The sequence below is a fragment of the Labrus bergylta genome, chromosome 13 (genome assembly GCF_963930695.1).
Source record: "Labrus bergylta chromosome 13, fLabBer1.1, whole genome shotgun sequence".
Lineage (NCBI taxonomy): Eukaryota > Metazoa > Chordata > Actinopteri > Labriformes > Labridae > Labrus > Labrus bergylta.
Window position 1 is genome coordinate 24173476 of NC_089207.1, and position 25791 is coordinate 24199266.

The 25791-nt window shown below is 40.1% G+C and overlaps 1 protein-coding gene across 10 annotated transcripts in view; it reads left to right on the plus strand.

Moving 5' to 3' along the window:
• map2 (microtubule-associated protein 2) overlaps positions 1 to 25791 on the plus strand; it is an 87365-nt gene continuing 61574 nt past the window's right edge. For 3 of the 10 annotated variants that reach the window (XM_065962585.1, XM_065962586.1, XM_065962583.1), the window contains exons 1-2: positions 183 to 425; positions 25690 to 25742. The gene's annotated coding sequence lies outside the window, so the exon portion shown is untranslated. Of the gene's footprint in view, positions 72 to 182; positions 426 to 25689; positions 25743 to 25791 lie in introns of those variants that run through there. The other 7 variants (XM_065962588.1, XM_065962589.1, XM_065962580.1 and 4 more) reach the window with 6 other exon arrangements.

Sequence of the window (25791 nt, forward strand, 5' to 3'; positions counted from 1 at the left end):
GTAAATGTCGGCTGCGGAGCCTGTGTGTCCGACAGACCCGGAGTTGCACTGAAAGACACTGCGCCGAACAGGTAAAGGAAAAAATGACTCCTTTTATTCTGTAAAAGCTTTATCATAGAGGCGTATGTGTATGAATGACAATGGCTTACCAAACGTTTATGATTTTGGCGGTCACTGGGAGTCTTTCGCCCGTCATTGAATGAGCAATTCAGCAGGCACTGAAGCACAAATGATGAGGTGCCCCCTCTCTGTGTGGATGGAGAAAGGACGCATTGTTCGCCTACAGGAGAATTTGGTCTGGGTTCTTATGAGTCTGTGCTGTTTTATCTCTGATTTCAGTCCGGCTTACATGAGCGTTGTTGCGGAATTAGTCTGACATGACAACACAGCTGAGCAAAAGATCTGGAACCAAATCTCTGAAATAGGTAAGCCTTATTGACTGCATTGCCAATTGTTGGTCCAATTAAGCACCTAAGTGCTTGTTTTGTTGACTGGTTGATAGGATAATGTCCTAGATAGCGGCTCTATCTATTGCGGTCACTTCGGGGACTTACGATGCTGCGGTGGCAATGCATGCATGGCTACCAGCCTTTAAGCTTTTAACTCATTATAGATAGCTTTAACATGAGGTCACTGTGAAAAAAAAATCACTGTTATCACCCACTAAAAAATAAGTGTAATGGTTTATAATCTGAGGAATGCTTGTCGATAAGAGAAGGAGGAAAGGGTGCAAATACAGGTGCTGAGTCATTGGCCTCCCTGATTGATCATTCAAATTAAAGCCCATTATGTGCATGCTTGTTTTCGTAACCATAGTGATAAAAAATTACATTTATAACTCCATTTGTGGTGATGATTTAGGCTATTTGATGTCATTTAAAATGTGAAAACTGCAGCTACATTAGAATCAGATTTTTTTTTTTTTTTCCATTGAGCATCTGCTTCATCATCAATCCAACACAGTGAATGCAGTTAAAGCAGGGTGGGCTCTAACACCTCAGATATCACTGTCCTGAATACATTACTAGGAGCTTGAATATGGCATATGTCTGAAACATTTGTTGGCTTCAGTCATGTCTCATTTACATACAGTGGCTTGGCTATTGATTTTCCTCTGTCGTATCCACTTTCCTTGTGTGTGTGTGTGTGTGTGTGTGTGTGTGTGTGTGTGTGTGTGTGTGTGTGTGTGTGTGTGTGTGTGTGTGTGTGTGTGTGTGTGTGTGTGCAGTTACATTGAAATGCCTGATGCATTCAAGCCGAGGCAGCAGCTCATGGGCTCCTCCTCACCGAGGGAGCGGGGCTTGTACCCCTTAAGAAGACCAAGCTTTTTGACTGCTTTAGCGGTTCAATAAAGGAGCTGTTTCATCGGCCATTTCTAGATTGACTTTGAGGAATGGAAGAGGAAAGGGCATTTTTTTGTTGTGTCACTGTCTTGAAACCTGATAATAATCTATGTTTGCTTCTGACATGATATGATCGACATTATTTTATTTACATTTTAATCAACTTTAAATTAAAACAGTGTTATAATTTGCAACCTTTCAGATGCTGTATTTTCTCATGGTTGTGATTATGGGATATGCCTTGTGTATTAAAGAAAACACTCAAAGTGATGATTTGTCACTATTTGAAGTTTACCATTTGTGTGTGTGTTATGGTAGAATGGCATTGTACTTATGAGGTAGGACTCATCATTGAATTCTTACAGGCTGATTTACAGAAGTAATTGGATAGTAAGTCTATAATCATTAAGTATTCATTAGGTGCGCAGTCATCAGCTGAAGGTGTAAATGTCAAGGTGATGCGTGGTTGATCTATATCTGAGCTCATGAATCAACGCCTGTGGTGTCTGAAGTTGATACTGTAGCTATGTTGGCTTGAAGGTTGCGTTCAAGGAATCGGAGGATAAATGGGAGAACTGAATGGTTTTCTTCAGGGTCTTTTTCATGACCTTTTTTTCCCTTATGTATCAAATGAACTCAACTTATACTAAAAGTGTAAAAGGATGCACGTATATAGCAGTACTACTTCTTGTAAATAAATTCAGCACAAAATATCTGTTTGCTTAGCCTAGAATTTTGGTTTAAACAGGATTGTTCTGTGCTTGATGATAAAGCCAGTTTTTTTGTTTTTTATAAACTTCAGTTGAAGGGAAGACTTTATAAGAGAGTTTAACTCATCTGCAGTTTCAATACAGAAAATCTCCTTTGGGCCTTAACTGGCAGGAGTGAGTGAACCTCAAAGGGAAACAAAGACAAAGGGAACTCAGTAAGGGGAAAATCTGTTCTTAAAAAAACCCTTCAATACCAATTGTGTAATGAACTGGTAACAAGTGAAGGGGAGCTTGCATGGAGGAATTCATTGTCTCTCTTCTGTGTGCCAGTCAGGATCCTGTTGGCAGCATTGTGGACCACCTGCAGGGGAGACTGCTGGCTCCATCAGCAGAGTTTTGTCAGTTGAAATGTTTTTTTTTGTTTGTTCTTGCACTGATGATCTAGTTGATGAGAAGTGGATAGTCAAGGTACCTCATATAAATAGCATTCACCTGGTTTCACCTCCTGTCAAGATCATTTAAACCTACATAATTAGGTTAAACTGGGGATTTGTTGTGTGATCACATGAGTTGCTCTCCCTAATGTAGGCAGCTGCCAGAGTGAGCGGTGCAGAAACAAGCGTTAAATAAGGTAGTACTGCAGCAGGCCACTTCACACTTGTGCAGTTAAAGCTGTATGTAAAGCCGAACTACAGGTCAAACCTTGTGTGTCAGTGAGACAGCCTAATCCAAGGATGCACACTCAAGAACACACACAACAGACCGACAGCCTGGCCTCACTTGTCACATTCAGTGTTTGATGTAATGCTGTGTGTGTTTGTGTGTGCTTGAGAGAGACAGAAACATTTCGGAATAGGCTCTTTGTATGAAAGAAGAGAGACACTCTGCGGTGGCTTTGGCAGCAGTACCAATTCACTCGACCAGCATGTCTACCAGCTAGCTGCCAATCTCTCTCCCTCTCTGTGTGGAGAGGCACTCAAGGTTTTTCAAAGATGAGCTCATTGGTCAACATGCTCGTGGAGTTTTAAAAGGTGCTTTTATGCTAAGACTTAATTGTCAACTAGGACTGCAACTATTCATCTAATGTTGGCTTTAATCAATCAATGAATTTGTTTAGTCTCCAAACTGTCTTAATAATAGTGTAAGTGCAACAGTTAGGGTAGAAACAGTTAACATTATTTAACATCCTACATTCATATAATATCTAATTTATATTTCAGCAATTCCTAACAAAAAGAGTTTCACTAGTGCAACAAATACTCCAGTGTTCTGGGCTCAGACTCAACTTATGTCCCCAAGTCTTGGGGTAAAATTATCCATGCAGTGTTTATGTTAGATCTGGAGAGGTGGAACATATGTTTTTATATCTTCTGATTGTTTGTATTTCTTATTGCTTCTCTCCCTTTTAATTGCCTACATCTTCTTACATCTTTGGGTTCTTGGTCGGTTTTTTGTACTGTATGGGTTATTTCTGCTGTTGGGGTTTTGTTGATGTTGTTTGGGTGCTTTGCTTTTGGGTTCTTATGTTGTCTTGGTTTTTTGGGTTTGTATGCTTTGTTCTTATGTACTGTATGCTTTCACATGTATGTCAAAGCTGCACAGTCATGAAAATGTACTGCAAAGACGTTCATTAGTAACAGTTGTGGTTTACTTAGGGTCATATAGTGACTGCAAACTATTACTTCTCCAGTACTGACATCGTGGATTACTTCTCCAATCTCTGTTCTTGAAGTTGACCTTGCCTCTTTTCAAGGGTAGGAGAGTCAACAAGAAAGAAAGTGGAGTACACAATCCATAAACAACTGGCATGTCAATGATAAAGATAAAGTGCTTGGCATTGTTCATAAGCTCGCTGCTTTGATAGAGTTTTACAGGAGAGGGCTGAAGGCCAAGTATATCGAGATGGAAACAATCCAATGTCTTGATATCAGGTCAGGCTTCATGGTTAGTAAATATGAGGACCCTTATTTTTCCATTTATGAACGAGTGATTCATTTTCAGTTAATGTTCCAGGGTCCATTGCTGCAGAAGTCAGGTCTGTGTCAACAGTGTTGTATGCACAGCTTTTTACCCTTCAAAGCTTGGCCAGTTGTTGGTTTGAAAGTTCCCCCATTCGATATCCTCCCTGTTAGATTTTAAATGTGTACCTATGAGACTAATGTTCCTTTAATTAGAATGATATCCAGTAAAGACGGATACATCATAATTAGAGATCAGTGTTAAAATCCTGATTGACTGCAGAAGGCTGACCTCATATGTTGTACACTTGACTATCCTGTCAGAGATTTGGCCATCACATTGACAAGTCTAAGCTAAGTCATTTCCATTTTACGTCTAGTTTAGATGTGACTGACCTCATCTGACCTACAGCTAAATGAGAGCCACTCTGTCCCCTGACAGATTTCTACCTGCTTCACAACACAGTGAGATGCCCATTTGTTTTTATATATCTTGTTGGGATTCTCCTCCTCATCTGAGATTTTTTCTCCTCATTGCCCCAAGGCATCCTTAGGTCAAGATAGCTTACCTTTAGTTTGTGGGAGGCTGAGATCAGTCAAGTCAAACCCACTAGAGTCTGTCCCAACATCCAGACTCTATCTGTCTTCCTGACAGCCCTGAGTTCAGGATGGATCACTGCTGTTTGTAGCATACTGATCCTCGTTAAGTGTACCACCTCAGTGAGGTGAGTAAAGCGAAGGTGTCCAAAAACAGGGCTGCACAACTAATCGCAATTTCATTGATAACGCAATTAGAACATTTCTAATAAACATTCAAAAGTCTGATTTTATAGATACAAGCTATGCTTTCTCACTCAGCATTCACATATGGTACCTGTTTGATTGGGACCTGGGAATAATTTACATTTTACACCATTCTGATGCGATCATATGAAGCTCCCTTAGATTTATTTGTTGCCAATTTGGTTGTGGAAAAAAATGCCTGTTGGATTTCTTTTGGGTTCAGGAGAAAGTGCAAGCACATATTAAAACATGGAGAACAGCAGATAGACATAGATTACACAGAAATATAGCTTATATGCACTCTTAAATTTTTGTTAACTTTATTTTTGACTATCACACTTCATATGGCAAAATTTAACAAATTATCCAACATCATTACATCGCATATTTTTCTCATCTCTGGTGGGCCTAGTCCCAAATGAATTTGATCCCTGAAATCAGAGATACTCTCAACGATTGAAAACTACGTCACAGAGACACTACTGTACACTTTCAAGAAAGTAAACTTCTTAGTAGTTTTCAAAAAGCAGTACATTTGTAATTTGACCACATTTCTCTACCGCTCTAAAAGGTGCTTCTTCTTTCACATTAATTATGCTTAGCAAGTAGCCAAATGTAATAGATTCTAAATCCTGTTATCAATTAAAAGTTGTAAAGTAACATTTTACTTTTTCATACAGTTGTTGATTCAACTATGATCATTTTGGTGGATGTAGTCTGCAAAATGTTCATCAATCATCCTGAAATATCTTGTACATCGGTTTGTTGGACAGAGTAATAGAAAAAAACTTTTCAGTATAACACAAGTTGTCTCTGGCCTGCCACCTCAGTACTGTTCTGTAACTGCAGGAGTCTTGTATCACACTACTGAGAGTATACTGAGACATCTCACTGTAGGTAATTCTTTATAAAAATATTCAGAAGTAACTTATTTGTGACAACATAGCTGAGAAACAGTCCGGGACTCTCTTTCAAAGCTGAACCCATCTCAGGTTTGAGTGAACATTTTAGTGAACTGTATCCCTGCTGCGAATGGGACGTAAATAAATACCGCCCGTAAATAAAAATAAATACAATTGTGAATAGAGAATTTATCTTTGGCACCTAACTGATGCCTATAGGATGTAACTATTTCTACTGAGCTAGATATTCTCTACATTCAACAACAATACATTACAGAGCAGATAACAAGCTCATAGAAAAGCATGTGTGGGCTGAATCAGGAAAACATTAAGTGTGAGTCACAGCTCACCTTTTTATCTCCTCTCCTCTCTTCTCCTCTCCCTTTTCCTCTCCTCTCCTTTTTCATCCACTCTCCTATTTCCTCTCCTCTAGGAGAGGATGTTTGTTATGTGTCTTGCTTGCATCATTGTGATTGTTCAGTGTGTGCTGGTGTTTGTGCATCAGTGTTTGTGTACACGATCAAGTAGGCTGAGTGTAGGAGTGTGTGCTTGTGTGGGTGTCATTTACAGAAAGAAATCACCACTGGTGTCTTCACTTTGATATCTGTCACGCATTATTTTGTGATGTAACACTGAGTGCTTTAGCTTCTTTCAAGCTGGTTCATCCCAGTATTTCAATGCGTGCACTGCAGGGTGCACGCACACACACACTGCACGATGTGTGAGTTTATAACAAACTCAGTTAGAGAGACTTCAGGTTTACAAGTGTTCTGCCATACTAAATCAAACTCCATTGTAGTAGTGCTGGAAATAACTTGATAGTAAAACCACAATTGACCAAAGTGTTGGAAACAATTATGATAAAGGACCTGTGATTGATTGTCTCATTTTTCTAACATTAGAAAGCTTGAATGCCTGATAGAAGACAAATTACAAGCAAACGTTGTTCTGCCATGTTCATCATATCCTCCATGGTTTCCTCAAGTGTGTGATCATTCCAGGGACTGTAACTCACCTGTCTCATTACAGCGAAACAAAACCCCTGAGATGATCCAGAGAAGGTGCAAAGACAGCTATCTTCCCGCCTAGAACCCATTCATTACCCACCACCCACCGTTTCTTTGTCCACAAGGGTTTCAAAATGAGAAACACATCAATCCCACTAATATCTCTCTCCTTTTTACTCTTTCATGTCTCCATCAGGGATGCACTGGTGTCAGGCCTTACAGTTTGATAGCAGAGTAAAGCTGTATTCTGAGAAACCCTGTCAATAAAGGTGCTATAATCTCACAGGCAGTGGCCAGCAGAATTCATTAGAGATGTGTTAGCCCTGTTTAATTTGGCTTAATGAGCTGCATTTCATTTTGTATTTCACCTGTTTTTGTTGCAAAGCTAGGTTCCTCCTTTACATTGTCGCTGTGGTAACAGTCTAACATACAGTACATGCACACACTGAATGCTAAGTAAGTTTACATAAGTCGCAGGTTTTAGAGGCTCTGTCAGAATAATTGCATCTCTCATCCCTTTTGAAAAGCTTTAGAATCGCCATTGTGTCTTCCTTCCTGCTCCTCTTAATACATTTTCTTGACGGAGCGCAGAGGTTGATGCCTACGCCCCTTAAGGTCTACCATAAAACAGAACACAGTGGCTGCTGAATGACAGCGCTGCAGAGGAATAAAACTGTCCTTTTGTTTTACAAGTTAATGAGAAAACAGACAGAGAGCTCTCAAGAGAAAAGAACATTATGACCATTTTCCCACCAGCATTAACACGTGGTGTGAACTGTGACATTGTGTTCAGAATTTCAGGTATAAGTGCATCTTAGAAAATGTAAAAGTTAATTTATTCATGTCAGGCTTAGTCAGAGATTAATTTAGGCAAATTAGCAACAATGGGGTTAATGAAACATCACAATGTTCCATTTAGTCACAAAATGTCAGACTTGAGCTGAGAAACAAGCAAAATAATGATTTTATTGTTGACTCTAAGGGCAAAATCTTAATCTATAAAGTAATATGTGTCATTGATGAAGGAAAATAATATATTTTTAATGGGAGGGATAATGTAACTTAAATCAAGCCGTGTCAATTTCTTATACAAAATGTATAAAATTGACCACATGCCGAGTCACCATTTGGGCACTGGTCCTTCTGATTTTATAGTTCAGTGCCTGGCAAGCTGGCTTTCCCCGTTTCCCGCCATATTGCTGGAAGTGTCACCAGACGCTCTGTAAAGCGTGTGATTGGCGCCTCTGAAGTTGTCGGAAATCCATGGGAATTCAGAGTGCAAAAGCTCTCGAGTTAAACACGCGACAGGAACATGAATTATTCCCTCATTGTTGTGAAGTGTTGCGTTTTATCTTTTCTGTCTTCATCTTTGGGGAGGCAATCACCCTTTTTTCAGTTATGTAATAGGCCTTCTTTTTTGCCTTTGACACATTCTTGCGCACTTCTATGTATAAAGACACAAAAAACATCCATTTCCCGGTGACTAGAAGATACATCTCTCTTTATTCAGGTAGTTTCTGAACCTCTTTTGAATGCTGTGTTTTATTTTCTATTAGAGTTTAGAGTTCCCTTTGCTGAGTCAGTTCACTTCAGTACCACCCTAAATACCCCTTTTTTCTTTGTTATCCACTGTAACGTCTGTGGGAATATCATAGCTTGTCAGAGGGCAATTGTTATGTGTGTGTACTGTGTGGGTAAGTGTGTGCCTCCTCTCAATCAACCTGTGGTAGACTCTTCAGGGGGAGGGGAAGTGCTCCGTGCTTTAAGGCGTTAATCTTGGCCATCTGCTCTTGCTAAACCCTGTTTTGATCACATCCTACCTCACACAATGTGTTGCTGCACCTGACTGTGCATAATGCTGAAGTACCTGTTCAGTCAAATCATCTTATATAAGGTCACAGAAAACAACCACAGAAAACATATACTTATATGTTAATATTGGTACAGTACATGGAAAGTTTCACGTTAAACTTCCTTTTCTTTGTTAGGGATGTGTCAGTCAATATAACTCAAAGTGTGTTTTTAAAAAGTAAACAGACAACTACAGAAATCAATACTTCAGAAAGTTTGGGAAACCCCTTTCTTTTATTTCACATAGTAATGGAGGTTCAGATTTAGGTAAACACCATGTTTAGAAAAGATCAATTATAAAATGGACTTGGACTAGCTTGTTTAGCATTTTTCCAGTATTCTGACTACTCATAGCACTTTTACAATGCATGTCACATTCACACCACATCCACACACTGACGGCATTATTAACTTATCCCACTTAAATACATCCACAGACCACTGGTATGTGATCCATACACTCACAACAAACAACAAAAAAGCCATGACAGGACATCACATTTGTCTTTTTATTGGTGTCACCATGTCTGTTGCTACCTGGACCAAGTTGGAGCTTTTCTCCTACAGGTATGTAACTGTCTCTCTTAGGGATGTAACGATTCACTCAACTCACAATACGAGTCATGATGCTGGGTTCACGATACTCATGATTTATTTTACAAATTGAGACTGTAGACAGATTATGACTGGAAAAGATTCCTTTAGGGGCTACAAACCCGCTTGTCAGTGTGGTTTTTCTCTCAACAAGGGGAGGTGATTGGAGCCTCTCATCGTGGTGTCGATTAAATGCTGCATCATGTTGGTTGTTTTATTTAGTTCCCCGTCTTCTTGCAATATTTGTACACAGTTTTTGTCTTGTCTGTTATCTTCTCACCTCTTTCATTTTCTGTCTTGGGGAAGCCAAAATGCTTCCACACCTCGGATTTAAAGACGGTGGTGCATCCTCAATTTCAAAATCTTGCTCTTCAGCTGCTGACGCTCACCATATTATTGTGATTTATTTTTCAGAGTACTGATGTGAATCTAGACACCTTGGATTTAATTTATCACGATTTTACAATTAATCTTTACATCCCTCCCTCTCTCCTTTAAAATGTCCATATATGTCAATAATAAATCCCCAAGCTACGCTGGAACTGTTTGAATTTCATATCTCGATATTCAGTACAACACCTTTGACTCAATACAGTGTAGGGTGTGATTTCCCAGACTCCGGTGAAATTAAATCTGGATTAACAAACTAAATGTGATTTAATTTTGGTCACATTTAATGAATTCAAACATTAGAAAGGGGGAAGCTCTTACAAGTAGTTTGATATCCCTTCTCCACAGAAAATAATGAATTGGATTAATGTTGAATGAAGCAGCTTTAAGAAAGGTTTGAACAATCAAAACGCAAAAGGACTTCATCACGAAATAATATTATGCTAAAATGTGTGGGACCCAGCCATTCATTGTGTCAAATGCCTCCTCCTGAACCCCCTTACCTGTTTTAACATAATAATACACAAATAATAACCCCCCCCCCAGAAAAGGCATTTTTCAAAAGAACCTGCACACACAGCAGCCCAAAATGTACAATATACGATTACTAGGGTTAAGAGCTAGTTTATATAAGATTAAGTGTGAGTGGGAACTTCCCTACTGGAGGAAATTACAGGATTACACCAGTGAGGATGGTATTATTGAACTGACACACACACACACACACACACACACACACACACACACACACACACACACACACACACACACACACACACACACACACACACACACACTGGACTATTTTTAGAAGGAAAATGTGTGGAAGAGATAGAGGCTTTGACAACTTGCTAATTGTTCATGACATGACTGAAACAGACAAACCCTGACAGTAACACCTAACCTAAATGAGTAAATCAATGAGTAATTCAGTACTTAACTTATGTGGCACTTACACGTTTTATATACCGTATGTATACGTTGCATTACAGCAATAGTTTAAAAAATGTTTGTTTTAATTTGAGGTTTGTTGTGAAAAAAACAAAACAAAGAAAGTGATTCTGGTAACATTATTTGTACTTGAGCAGTTTCTCTTGCTCCCCGTTTCGTTTGAAAAGGACTGATATCATCATTAAAACATAAAGTCATCAGGATTCAGAAAATCATTCAATTTGTCCAGTGTAATTTATTAGTCAGCCTATAAGCAGATTGTTCTGTCATTTTAAAGCACCTTTAATCTAGGGCTTAAACTGATGCAGATTAAATGTAAACTCTTACACGTTAGCATGTTATTTCTCTACCCTGTGACCTCATCTGCCTTGCCCATCTACATCAGGCCCATACTGTACTAATGTCAGCTAGCTTCAAGTAGACATACTTTACTGTCTGACCAAAAATATTTTGTAACAAATGCTGCTAAAAATTTATTTTTTGCCTTTTTGCATTCTCCCAGTTAAAGTCACTTTGCCAACCTCTCTCTATCTGTCTTTCTCTGTCTCTCTCTCACACATAGAGTAAATCTGCCTGCACATTTACAGTCTCCAGTCCATGTGCCTCCTGTCAGCAGGCACGCCTCTTTGATTTGCTCATTGCAGTACTCTGCGTGTTGCGGCACCCTGGTTTATGTGCCTTTCTCTTGTTTTCTCCAGCAGGTGCTCGAGGGATTAAGGAATCCGTGTTTTCACCCTGCCTGCTCTTTCCTTATATGTAGTCTGTGCAGGAGACAGGTACAGAAATGCACGACTAGATCAGCAGGATCATTTCTCCCTCTTCCTCTCTTTGTTCTCCTCCTCCCCTCCTCCCCCTCCTCCTTCCTCCCCTGTGTATATTTCATAGATGCCAAGTGTGCATTTGCTTAGCTGTTGCATGAGGCAACCCCTTCTGCTCCCATGGCAACCAATCCATTTGTGTTGCTGGGATAACATTGATAATTATTGCTCACTGTTATTTAGCTGTAGCAGAATGGAAGTAGAAAATGCATAAGGACCTGTTGAAAAAACATTAATTGAGTTTTTTTTATATAACCTTTAAGGCAATAGTTTTCCATGGATCTAGTGGAAAAACAAGACGAAAACATAGTGCCAAATTAAGCAAATACAAGTAATTATCTACGCTCTGCAAGACAGTCCCACTTAGGCTCTTTTAATTGGGTAGCTGTGGGTGGGTCTATTTATGATTTGGAACGTGGCCATAAAATATTCAGCATACTGTAGCCCATTTAGAGTTAATAAGATTCCTGAGCATTAACATTTTACTTTGCTGCTATCCATCGATCAAGTATTGGCACTCTTTTCTGACTCTTATGATAACAGTGTTGTGGATAAATTGATTCTCAAAAATTTGAATCATTGAGGTAAACAGGGAGACACATGCAACATCAGGAAAAGACTGATTGTGATACAGGTAGTTAAAATTTGACACTTAATATTAGCTTACACCCTTTATGTCTTCACCATTAACTGAGTACTTATTGACCTCACATTGAGCCGTCTTTAAGTGTCCCCTACTCTCCTGTACTTTGCATGTTTCTCCTTTAACCTCAGTCCAATCACCCGGCCTCTCCTCCTTATTTTCTTTGCGATGATAAATGTGGTGGGAGTGAACGAAAATTAAATCCAAGGTCAAGTTATTGTATCCATGTGTTGTGGGTTGTGTTTGTGCTAATTGGGTTATATTTCATGGTGCTGAGGGAGAGGTGCTCCTCCATTTGTTACAGTAAAGCTTCAGACTCTTTGGTCACTGCTTATTGATAAGATGGAGAGCCAAATGATTTCTCTGTCTCTGCTCGTCCCAAGAGGCTTCCATGTTATTGACCCTGTAACCTTCACCACTGTCTCCTATAGGTGTTCACTCTTAATAAAACACATTCCTCTTGATATTCCAGAAATATAACAGTACATTCAAAAGAAACTAATGGATTATGAATGTGATTCATATATAACTAAAATAACTGGAATAACTTCCACCTTTGGCTGGAAGATTTATTCCATTTATTCCACCACTTTGTCCAAAGAGTGATTATCCACATTAGCTACACTAATTGTAATATTCTTTGTTTAATAGTTGGCACATTATAGCCATGAGACATTGTTCCACTTTATCTCCACAAACTTAGTTGTTTGGCTTTAAAGCCGCTGGATTTCTTTCTAATGTGTCCCAGGAGTCCCTGCGCCCACCATCCATTTGTCATCAACAGTCTAAAAAAAAGAAGCAAATATGAACCTTTACTTCGGCTGAATCAGCTAATGCTGTTATCAGTTGCCATGGAGACTGACCGAGTCGGGGTGTTGCTGTGGAAACTGAGTAGCTGCTCATCGCCACCCACAGCAACCCTCCCTACTCTCTCCCGCCAACCAGAGTCACACCAACACATTTAAACGTACACAAACAAACTCATGAACACACACACACACACACACACACACACACACACACACACACACACACACACACACACACACACACACACACACACACTAATATTTCTTGGAAAACTCTGTTTCTATGATCTATCACACATGTACCACAGTTATTATTGTTTTTTTTTTATTTATTTTTTTATTACAACCTCACAGACATGTTGTTCATTTCTGTACAAATGTATAATGAACATCTCTAACTATATATACTGTTCATGGTTAGATCTAATCTGAATATGGACAGGCAGAACGCTTCATTGTACAATAAACTGATTTGCTGACAGCCTGAAAACAGGCGCCGAGCCTTTTTTCACCGAGCCAATTCAGCACGTGTCAAGTTGAAAAGAGCAGATTGATATGGACAGTAAGTCAGACATAGGAATGCATAGACAGTGATACTCAACCCGAGGCTCTTGAGCCACATGTGGCTCATTTGGGACTAGTTGTGGCTCTTTTAGGTCCTACTGTACTTGGAGAAAAAAATCCAAAGTAATTATTTAAAAAAGGGAAACATTGTCAGCAGAAATGTTTCTTTGCAAGCCATGTCGCTGTGTTTCCCTAAGGAAAGAAGAGGTTTTTTGATTGTGGCTCTTGCAGAAATATTTTTTGATCAATGTGGCTCGCTGAGTACCACTTCCATCCAATCAAATAGAAAATTAAAACATTGTTTTTTATACAGATGCCCAGCCATATATCCCCTTATGTATTATATCAACATTGTCAACCTAGGAAGTGCAATGTAAACACGCCATCTGACAAAACAAAACCATGCCACAGATGGCTGGTGACACACGTGCAGTAGAGGATTGAACTTGAACACAATATATAACATTTCCTCACTGAAATCACTGTCTCACTGTTAGGCTTCAGGTTTAAGTCATGTTAAAGTCGCCAATCTGAGCAACGGTTTAAATTCTGAAGTTTCCCGCTTGATGAGAAACTACAGACGATGGATACTGAAAATCTACAGACACATCGGGCTATATTATGAGTTAAGAAAAAAACATGTTTAATAACCTGTTAGTTACACCTAAAGTTAGCATTCAGCCATTTCATAGTTAACATGTCAGTTTTAGAAGTTAGAGAAATGTATAAACACTGGAAAATTGTATCAAGTATATACACATTTAACATGTTTTCATGTCACTTAATGTTTGGCGTTTTCTTGTGCTTTTCAGCAGTAAAGCAATGAATGAATGTAAGCATGCAGTTGGCATGTCAACATTCTAACTTGACCTGGTGGTTGAATGAAACCTCCAGTCTCTCAGTAATTTAAGATTCAAGATTCAATATTTTTATTTGTCACATGCTCATACATATGTGCAGTGAAATGTAAGGACTGTTCCGCAAGGCCATGCAATAAACACTCAAATTACTAATACACATATATACAGTAAAATAGAATATAATGTAAAAAAAAAAAGAAGAATTATTTGAATACAAAATATAAAATATAGAGTAATGAAAACAGTGTAATGTGTCAGTGTGTAAAGTGTCCAGGGTCCAGTAAAATAGAATATAATGTAAAAATTTAAAAAAAAAATATTTGAATGTACAAAATATAGAATAATGTAAACAGTGTAAGGTGTCAGTGTGTAAAGTGTCCAGGGTGTCAAAGTGCAATGTGCAGATTGGAATGTGTGGTGTGTGTGCATCATGTAGTCACAGTTCTGTTTTGTTTTTAACTGAGGAGAGTGGAGTTAACAGTCCGGACAGCCTGAGGAAAGAAGCTCTTCCTGAGTCTTTCTGTGTTCGCCTTGATGTGTCGAAGGCGCCTGCCAGAGGGTAGCCATGTAAACAGTCCGTTATCTGGGTGGTGGGGATCACTCATGATCCTGTTTGCCCTGGCTGTGCTCCTCCTTGTGAAGATGTCCTGGAGGGTGGGGAGTGTTGTACCCATGGTACGCTCTGCTGACTTCAGCACCCTCTGCAGGGCTCTTGCTCTCAGTCTCGCACAGTGCTGTTCCCGTACCACTGGGTGATGTTTCCAGTCAGCACACTCTCCACCGCTCCAGAATAAAAAGTCTTCAGGACCTTCACAGAAACTTTGAATTTCCTCAGCTGTCTGAGGTGATAGAGGCGCTGCCTCGCCCTCTTCACCTGACTGTCTATGTGGGTTGTCCATGTTAAATCCCCAGAGATGTGCACCCCCAGGTACTTGAAGCTGCACACCCTGTCCACCAGCATCCCATCAATTGTCAGTGGGGTGTAATCCCTCTGCTGTCCTCTCCTGAAGTCCACAATCAGCTCCTTGGTTTTGCTGACGTTCAGGAGCAGGTTGTTGTCCTGGCACCACTGTGACAGGTTTCCAACCTCCCCTGTATACGCCTGCTCATCATTGTTGCTGATGCGACCAACAACCAACGTGTCATCTGCAACTTTCACGATGATGTTGGAGCTGCTTGTGGCCACACAGTCATGTGTGTACAGGGTGAAGAGCAGGGGGCTGAGGACACAGCTCTGTGGTGCTCCGGTGTGGAGGGTGCAGGGGCTGGAGGTGTGTCTGCCCACTCTGACCACCTGGGATCTGTTCGTCAGGAAGTCCAGGATCCAAGCACACAGGGAAGTGTTAAGTCCGAGGTTGATCAGCTTGGAATGGAGGTTGGCGGGGACTATGGTGTTGAAAGCTGAACTAAAATCAATGAACAGCAGTCTCACATAGTCCCCCTTCCTTCTGTCCAGATGGGTGAGGGTGGTGTGCAGTACCTGGGAGACAGCATCATCTGTGGATCTGTTCAGTCTGTATGCGAACTGAAGTGGATCCAGAGACTCAGGGAGCAAGGAGCAGATTTGCATCTTGATGAGTCTCTCAAAGCACTTCATCACTTCTGAGGTGAATGCTACTGGGCGATAGTCATTAAGGCAAGCTGGAGAGGCATTCTTCGGTACAGGGACAATAGTAGCTTTTTTCAGGCATGTGGGGAACACAGACTGACTCGGAGAGGTTGAAGATGGTGGTAAACACTGGAGCTAACAGGTCGGCACAGGACTTCAGCACTCTGCCAGAAATACCATCTGGCCCGGCAGCCTTCCTGGTGTTTACCTTTCTCAGTGTCCTCCTCACGTCGTGCTCTGACACAGTGAGTGGGTGCGAGTCTGTCGCTCCGGCCTCCTGCTGGCTGCATCAATTGGAATGCTAACGTTAGCGGTGCTAGCACTAGCCTCGAATCGCACATAAAAGTCATGAAGTTCGTCAGCCAGAGCAGCGTCTGCACTCACCGAGACATGGGCTCTTTTCCTGTAGTCAGTAATTGTCTGCAGTCCTTGCCACAAGCTCCTTGAATCACGCTGCTGGAACTATGATTCCACTTAGTCTCTGTACCTCCGCTTAGCGTCTTTCACTGCTCGTCTCAGTCTGTAAGATGCCGCTTTGTATTCTTCCGTCCTGCCGGTGGGAAGTGACGAGTTGTATGAAGCCGTCCGTTCGTTCACAGCGGTGCGGATAGATTTATCCACCCATGGCTTCTGGTTCGGGAAAATCCGGACAGACACCATGGGAACGGAGTCGTCTACCAGCGTTGCTATGAAGTCCGTCACAACTTCCGTAAACTCGTCTACGTCACTCGAGCTGGATTGGAACATGCCCCAGTCTGTTTGTACCTTGGCAAAAGGTAAATGGCGGAATGGTCTGATTTACCGAGTGGGGGCAGGGAAATCGCCTTGTAGCCCTCTTTGAATGGCGTGTAGCAATGATCCAGTGTATTGTTGCCCCTGGTGGAGCAAGTGACATGTTGGAAAAAGCTCGGCATAACTTTCTTCAGGTTCGCCTTGTTAAAATCCCCAGCCACGATGAGGGCAGCGCTCGGATGTTTGTCATGTAATGTTAACATAGTAATCATTTAAACTTCTAAAAACAGTTGTGGTAAAAAAATAAAAAAATAAACACCATTAAATAGGGGTAGGGAAAAAAATCTAACCACATAGATATTTAGATTTTTTTATTGAACAATTTAAAACCCTTTTTTTCCCTTGGGATCGATAATCATGATGTCATATCTGTTTTCAGAAGAACAGTCAACGTAAGCTGATAACAGCCAAAAGACAAAAAAATATTACACAATGTACGTCTTGTTTTCTCAAAAGCCTAGGATATCAGCTCATTAATGAGCTTGTAACTCTGTGTCATCCCCCATCAGTCTCTCTGACTGAACCAGCTGAAAGACTAGCCCCCCTCATTCTTAAAAAGGACATCACTGTGTTTGGATTCAGATCTCAGCCTGTACTGTTCAGAAATGTGCTTATGTGACTGCTTCAGGCAACTATGCATAATACTAGATGGGGCGGGACTTGTCGCCAAGATAACAAAGACAACAGATACTTTTCAGATTATCATCACAGAGAAATAATTTGTGGGAACAGATCAACTGTATACGTGAGCCAAGTGTTTGATAGATAGTAAGAAAAGTGAAAACTGACTGAGTAACGGGATGTGCCTTGTTTTTGGATTATTTATCTTCGTATTGTACTCTTTCTCCTTTTCTATCATTCATCTTTTCTTTTTGTTTGAAAATTGTAATCATAATCGTCAGATTGGCAATACAAATGGTATTGGCACTCAAGAATTAAGATAAAACCGCACCAGGGCGGAAGCATATCATCCAAGCCCTGTGGTATACCTTTTAAGGTTGGTCCTATCGCTGATTTTGAAATAGAACAATAGCAAGTGTTGATGACCATTAGCTGTACATGTGTGTCTTCTAGTGAGTGTAAGTGTACTTGTGTGTGCATGCACTGTTGACATCTGAGCACTGGTGTCGTTATGCAACATCACATAATGGAGAGGTAATTAGCTTGCTCTTAACATACATGAGTGCTGCTGTTTATGTTCCCGCCCACGCAAGCTCATGAAGAAGCTGTGAAAATGCTTTCTCTCACCACCTGAAGCTGTACAATGTCTGAAGCTGAGTGGCGTTTTATTTGATCTTAAATATGGTGTTGTGTCTTCTTCTTCACTGTGAAATACTGATGAAGCAAGAAAGAGACAGATACCAGAGAACATCTGAAGAAGAATCATTTATTCTCTAATGCGTCTGCAGCCTTTGCTATTATTTCTGCTCTTTCCATTCTCTCTTTTTTAACACTGCAATAAAATGTAATTTATCAAACTAGAAAAGATTGGGGAGAGGAAATTCACTTCCATAATTTGGATTTTAATGAGTCTTTTCAGGTTTTCCATCTCGTCCACTCCTTCTCATGCCCTATAGTTTATTTATTTCTCTCTTTATTTCAGTTGCAAACACAAATTAGGGTTTATTTTCTGTAGTCTGTTGAGGAAAAACTTATTAGAAACAGCCACATCACTTCAGCAGGACATTCCTCCTCCCCTTAAACATACACATTCAAACTTAATGCATTGTGGGTAGAACACTCTGAAAGGATGATTCATATAGTCTGTCGCAAAAACACACGGACAAAAGGGTTTTCATAGAATAATCATAGTCAATAATCATTCAGCTACTTTATGCTGCAGAGTGCTTTTTATTTCTTTCCACACCTTTTTTTTTACACCCCTCTTTACACTATTTTGTTTGGGATAAATTGTTGTTGTTTCTTCCCAGCGTTGATTCATCATGAAAAGTCTAAGGTTGTCTTTGACATGAAGTATTTCCGGACTTAGAAGAAACAGAAGCTGCCTTGAAAAGACAGGCAGTCAATAAACCAGAAAAAATACTTATTGGGTCACCTGTGGCCTAGTGGTTCATGCAACCCATGTTACAGAGAACGTTGTCCTCGAAGCGGCTTCATTGTAAGTATTTATGTGCAATCCAATGCAAAAAAGACAATTGGTGAAAAAGTAAAAAATTCTACTTAAAAAACAAAATCATCAAATCCAATTACACATTGTTGTAATGGTGGACTTGTTTGTTCTCCAAATCAGTATAATGCAGCTTAAACAGCACCCAACTGTAGAGTGACTGAGGGGGGTTCAGAGCAGACCATGGAAGCCTTGAAAGATCCAGAAACACATGAAAACAGAGGTAACAGTATAAAAACACTGAATACATATATATATACTACAGTTAAGAGGTTTTTATTGCAAACAATTGGACTTATTTTGACCTATACAGTGTTGCTGCTTGTACCACATAAGACCAATATCACTATACACAAAAATATTCTATCGTATGAATAATATTTGAAATTTGAAACACATAACTGTTTTTAGAATTTCTAGAACTTGACTAATTGCATTCAAAGATTAAATGTCCCATATTATGCTTTTTCTGGTTTTATATGCTCTTTAGTGTGTTTTCCAAGTGTCCTGTGCATGTTTAGGCACACCTATTTGCAAAAATTCAAAGTCCGCGGAAACGCGGCTTCTCCTACGTCCTCCTGTTAGTTGCAGCATTAGCTGCATGTAACGCTCGGTTCTAGCCCCCCTCGAAAAAAATGTGTCAGTCCGACGTCATTGTCAGTGTGAGATCACTGATCTAAGCCCATTGGGTTGTTGTGGCAAGCCCTGCAGCTCATGTTGCACGCCCTTTAACTTCTGTAGCACGGCCACGATATGCCGTAGCCTGCGGTAGCACAGTAGTGCTAAGGTGCTAATGTTTATGCTACCCTCGGACGGAGCCAGTGGCTGCATTCCCAATATGGTAAAAGAGGCGGGACATTTCCGAGAACCGTGCTGAGCAACTGACCAATAACGACAGAGCGGATCGGCAGACCAGTCAGAGCAGACTTAGTCCACGTGGAGTCTAACAGTGGGGGCTCAACAGAGCGTAGCTGACAGACTCAGCGTAGAGGGAGCAAGGAGGAGCAGTACATGAAAACAGACACTTTTTTCGGACTTTAGCTATACTTTTGAACGTACAAAAGTAGGCACATAGATTAAATATACGAATCCCAAAAAGGGCAGAATATGGGCTCTTTAAATTCAAGCTTCTCTTTGACTGTTGAAAGTTGCCTTTTGCACAGTTAATCTCTCTTTAGCTTGCCCACACAGCTCACTTAGCCATAGGTGTATATGGAAACCTGGTCATGTGGCCTGGTAGTTTTTGCTCTTTACAATTTATTGATCATATATTCAATATTACAATATATTTACCACATCACGCTAATCGGCTCATTACCATATGTGCTTCAAAAACTAAAACACAACCTTCTGGTGTGTTCCAGTTGATCTTGTAAGTGGGAAATTCCCAGTTCAAGTGTCAACTGGAACGCCCCCTGAAGTCGTAATTACGACTCGAAAACTCTGTGAAAAAAAAGTAGCCCGAGTTCAGATCCAATATGGCTGCTACGTGCATTGAAAGGGATGTTTAAGATGCAACTGTTGAGTTTATTAGTTGCTTATTCCTCTTTTTGTGTAATTAAATCAATCACACCGATGGTATCGTGCAAGTTCTATCTGTGGAGGTGTTTTCAAGTTATTTTCGGTCAGAAACTATCACATAGTGTGTTATTATCGTCTAGTATTAGCTAACAAAACAAAGGTACTCCTGGACGCGTCCATGTTGCTTTTCCGACTTGCAACTGGAACGCAGTTTACTAGGGTGTGACGTCATTCCCAGTTCCGACTTCTGACTTCCGAGGTAAATGGAACGCGGCAATAATTCTGCTTTGTTTTGATACTCATCCCAAAACGAATAAAATCTGAATAATCAAGGTGGGAAACATCATTCCTATTCTTATTCTTAATCCTTACACTCGTCTCCAAAACAGTCACTTATGATTGTGTCACAAAGGTACAGGACCGAAAGCTTGCCTGAGATTACACGTTCTGTCTTTCTCCATGGCCTTTTGCAAACCCCAATTACTTGCCTGCTTTGTTTGCCATGCTGCCTGATGGTGTGTATATCCTGTTGACATAATGAGCTTTTGCTTCTTTTCTGGGAAGGCATAGTCTTTTCTGTTTTCCTCTTTCATCTGTCATCTGGTTACTAAAACACAGGGTTTTACCTGAACACATTCTGTTGGTTCCTAGTAAGAATCTAGTCACTTTGAGGTTTTATCATCATAACAATGCTAGGACCATTGAGAGGTTTTATGCAGATACAATACAGTGCAGTATGCAGTTATACAACATACTAATGTCATTTGAGCAAAGTGAAAACTACAATGTAGACAATGTAAACAATACTTTTTTAATGTAATTGTGTTATTAATATCAACATGTTTTTTGTCTGTATGGCTGTTCCTTTTCCCCATTATGAAAAAGATCTGGTGTTAGTGCCCTTCATCTCATATGTTGACATCCTCCAGTGATCGTCAGTTTTATTATTTTTGAATCACATTTCAGAGATTTTGCAGACTCAAACATAAACTGGATCAAGTGTTTTAATGTCTGTACTTTTTCATCCTTTTTTTGATCATCTTGCCTAAATCTGATCTTGGCACATGATAGTTACATTCTAGGTGCTTACTTCAATGACTTAACATGGTCTTAATAGTCTGCTTGTTCTTCTAAGTCGAGAAATACTTCATCAGACTCATCAAATTTTTCTTTCAGCAGGTAAACAGTACTTTAGTGTTAGGGATGTTTATTTTTCAGGGAATGTGTGTGACTGTAAGCCTTGCCATTATTGATCCCTATTAGCCTTTACTCTGCATTGGAATGCACAACTGTTCATGTTTGAAGTTGAGTTATGTGGTCTTTCCTTACATCCATTAATTTGAAGTAATGTCTTGTTTAAAAAAAAAGGACATTTAAATGTGTATTAGTGTCAATAACTGTTCCTGCTTTACTTGAAGAAGTTACATTTCCCTTTGTCTCCTATGTAGTTGTATCTATTCAACACAAACCTGATGAAACTTTATAAACAGCTGAGGCCATTCCATGGCATAGTGAACTGGGTATTTGCCATGTAAACCATGTCATGTGAGTCCAGCTTCTTAGTCAAACACCATTTGATCAGATTAAGAATCTCTATTGTTGGTAACATCAGGCCAAGGCAGAAGGCTTAAAAGGGCTTCCTGCTGATATCTCTAATTAGGTCTTAGTTCCCATCAATCAGTTTGGAACTGCAAGGGCAAACACATTAGTAAACACATGTGTACTAACTGTTTTTATTGGATGCTACCTAAGCAGTTCTGAGGTGCTGTGTTCTTACTTGTAGTGCTGAATTGCAGTATACCACAGGCCTTTAATACAAAAACCTTGTTTGTGCATTTTTTTGTTTTGCAAACTTAGCCTTTTGAAAGAAGACAATTTCTGGCATGAATTCTTTCAACTTGTTGGAAAGGCGTCACATGAAGGGCAACAAATGACTGAATTTGAGACTTTTGAGATTATGATGTAAATGAAGACAGACACTGCGATAATGATGCAAAGCCTAAGGAACTGTTGTACTCCTCTAGAGTTGTCTTCAGTTTGATCAGATACGGAGTGGCATCAGTCTGATGAAGCTGTGAAAAAAGCACAGACGCTGAATGATGATTTGCTGAGTGGCAGGCCGACTTACTGGTTGACTGTTGTCTGCATTACAAAGAGCGGCCATCATTAACATACCATGTCATGCATCTCTTTTGATTGTGATGATTGAAGAAATTAGGACTGCACATAACTAATATTCTCCCTTAGTCATCCATCAGTTACATTCCCCACTTATACATGATTTAAAAAAACAAGATCATTTCTGTGTGAAGAACTTCTTCGTTAATCACAATTTATTGATTGAATCACATTAAGTTTGGAGGCTATTTGGAAAAAGAGTAACAATCCTTCTTCAATATTTTCTTCTCCAGTGCCTCCATCTTTTCATGTGTCTATGTTTTCCATCCTGTGTCCATTTGACAGAAGAGATTTTGATGTAAAAACTGTCCCTGCTGTTGCCTGCTGTGTAACAGCTTGACATCATTTATGCCCTGCTGGTGATCTAAAGCATATTTTTTGTTTTTGTGCTCCCCCACTAGCTTTCATGTATATATTTATCTTATCCATTGTCCTTTCACAACAGGGGGTAATGATTCAGCATAATCTTGCAAGTACATTTTAAAGGAGCAATATGTAACCCTGACACCTAGCGTTTGAAATAGGTACTGCAGTCCAAATTCAAAACATGGAGAGCACTGTTTCCCCCTGTCCCCTCCTCCTTAGAGTCGATGTGCACACAGCTTGCAATGTCACGGACAAGGAAGCTTCTGTATTTGACCAGCTCTGAATAGGTCTTAAAATATTTCTGAGTTCTAACTTCTCTCAAAGCATCTCCAATATTTATATATTTATCCTAGTTTTACGTTTCTGGTCATGGAGCTTATTAGAAAAATGCTAAAGCATTTATGGTCGGGTAGAATCAGTTCCATCTGAACCAGTTTGCTTGCTGCTTTCATTGCTGCAACACCTGTTGGTTTGGTGTTTGCCCGGCAAATCAATAGGCGAAGGTTCACTTCTCTGTTCTAAACAGACCATGCCGCACCAGGATCAAAACTTAGGAGGAGGACATACAGCTGCTGCATTGTTGTCCGAGAAGTCAGCACTTCAACACATTTCCTTAATGTCCGATGATATAGTACGGTTGTTAGGTGGGGGTTATTTCTGTATGAGATGGACAATTATGAGATCGTGAAACAGACTGTGGATCATCTTAGATTTATTCAGCCATGGTCAGACAACACAGAAACACAACACACATGACAAAGTGCAGACCATCGCTGACCCATGCTGACCAAGATCTCACAATCATTGACAATCATTGGAAAGTGGCCATCATGGGCAAAATGGCAAAATGGCAAAATGGCAAAGTCTTCATCACACAGTGTGGCTTATAGTCTGCTAGAAGGTACAGCCCACAAATTCCTTTCCATTTGGGTACATCACTATAAAACAATAAAGATGACATGACACTGATTTGTGTGCGTATCAGATGTAGACTCTCTGTCTAGCAAACAGTTGCTGACAACATATAGTTGGCTCCTATCCAAACATAGATCTGCTACTACTTAGGTTCTTCACCCATATAAGGTTACAGCTTCACAGACCCAAAAGTAGAATTACTGTCAGATGGTTGACACAATTTAAAGATATGTCCACAAATTTATCAAGATGAATGAATCCCTGAAAATACGTACTAACAACGGTATAAAATAAAACCCAAGGGATGGAGGTCGTGTTAGCATTCTGCTAATGGTACAAGTAGAAAGAAAGCAGGAAGTCTAGTTTGAAGACTTAGGGCCGATGTCCACCTAGGTTTTTTTTTTTTTCCTGTCAGCGTCTTTTTTCTATTCTTTTCAATGAGTAGAGAGCGTTCGCAGCAGAAAGGAGAAAAAGTGCAGCCTCTTGTTTATATTCAACCAAAAGTTGTAGTTGTGAATAAAGGGTCTTTGCAGAAAACTACACACATACCTGACGATCAGCCCTGTAGATAATCACCTTCACACCATGATGCAACACAATGTATATCAGCATTGAGAACTATTGCGCAAAAGACTAAATAAATACTATTAGGAGAAAATATCAAATGTGGAATGAAGAGTCAGATTTTTTTTATTTAGAAAGCTTATGCGTAAAGGTTTTGGATAGTAGCTTTTAAGAAACTTGATATTTTTAAGGTCAACTTGTTCACCAATGTGAAATCCTACATGAGTTTGTTCTAATTGTGCAGGTATGCACTTTGTGCAAACAGCAGAGGCTTCTCCTTTGGAGTCACTGCAGGAGCAAACAGACTCCGTGCTGAACACATTCAGCCATTAGGGTCAATGTGCAGTCACTGCAAAGAAAACACAAATATTATTTTTTATGAATAGAGCGTTTAGAGGATTTTGATCTAGAAAGATCCTCCCCTTTCATGTGATAGTGGTTACCTATATAACCAACCTGATATTGAATTACTTATTCATATTCATCCACAGATGAGAACTGCTGATTTTATTGTATAAGCACACATATGTATCAACCTGTTGCCAGCATCCAATAATTCTCTTGTGCAGCATTTGAATTATGAAGCAGGTTAGAGAGGCATGGTAGCTCCTGCATGGACACTTGTAATGCCTACTATAATTAGATAGTGAGTTAGTGGTCTTAAAAAAAAAAAAAACACAGTCCAAATTGAATATGTGTAGCATTGGAAATGTTTGCTGCTAAGCATGTTGACAGCAATGCTTTAAGTAGTCTCATAGAAGTTCAGGGCCATCCACACTGATAATGAACTTGTTGCCCTCTGTGGTGTCTCAGTGTATCTGTATGATCACACTGCGGCTACTGGATTGAAGTTAATTAGTGTGTATCTGCTCTTCTGTGTATTGTTGAAATGGAGATGCATGGTGTTGTTTACCCTGTCGTCTGTGTGTGTGTGTGTGTGTGTGTGTGTGTGTGTGTGTGTGTGTGTGTGTGAGAAGAGAAGGGGAGCTACATCTCACTCTTTGTGGTTGCTGTCGAAGGAATGCTTCACATGCGGCATTAACAAGCACACACTCACACACGTACACAAGCACACCCTCTGATAAGGGCTCCCTTTCTTGCTGTCACTTTCTCTCAGCCTCTCATGTGTACTCTGCTATTCTCAGCAGGGTGATAACACAGGGCTTCCTTTAGATCCACAACTGATTGGAAAGTGCTATCAGCCAGACTGTCCGACTGTCTTCTCAATACTCTTAACTCCACCTCAACCCCTTCCCCTTCCATCTGTCCATAAGATACACTGACAAGTGTTTTTGTGTGTGCACTAAACACAGTGCCACCTGCCACTGCACTCCCAAAGTACCAGCAGTCAAATCTAATCTCTCTCTTTCCCTTTCTCTCTCCCTCAAAACTGTTCCTTTCCCTTATCCTCTCTCCATCTCTCACCCTTTCAGGTCTCGGATGTTATCCTTCCCTCTGAGCCGTGGTCAACATCCCATCTAGCCAGGTGAGTTTCTCAATATCTCCCCCACTCTCTTTGTTTTGCCACTTCATCC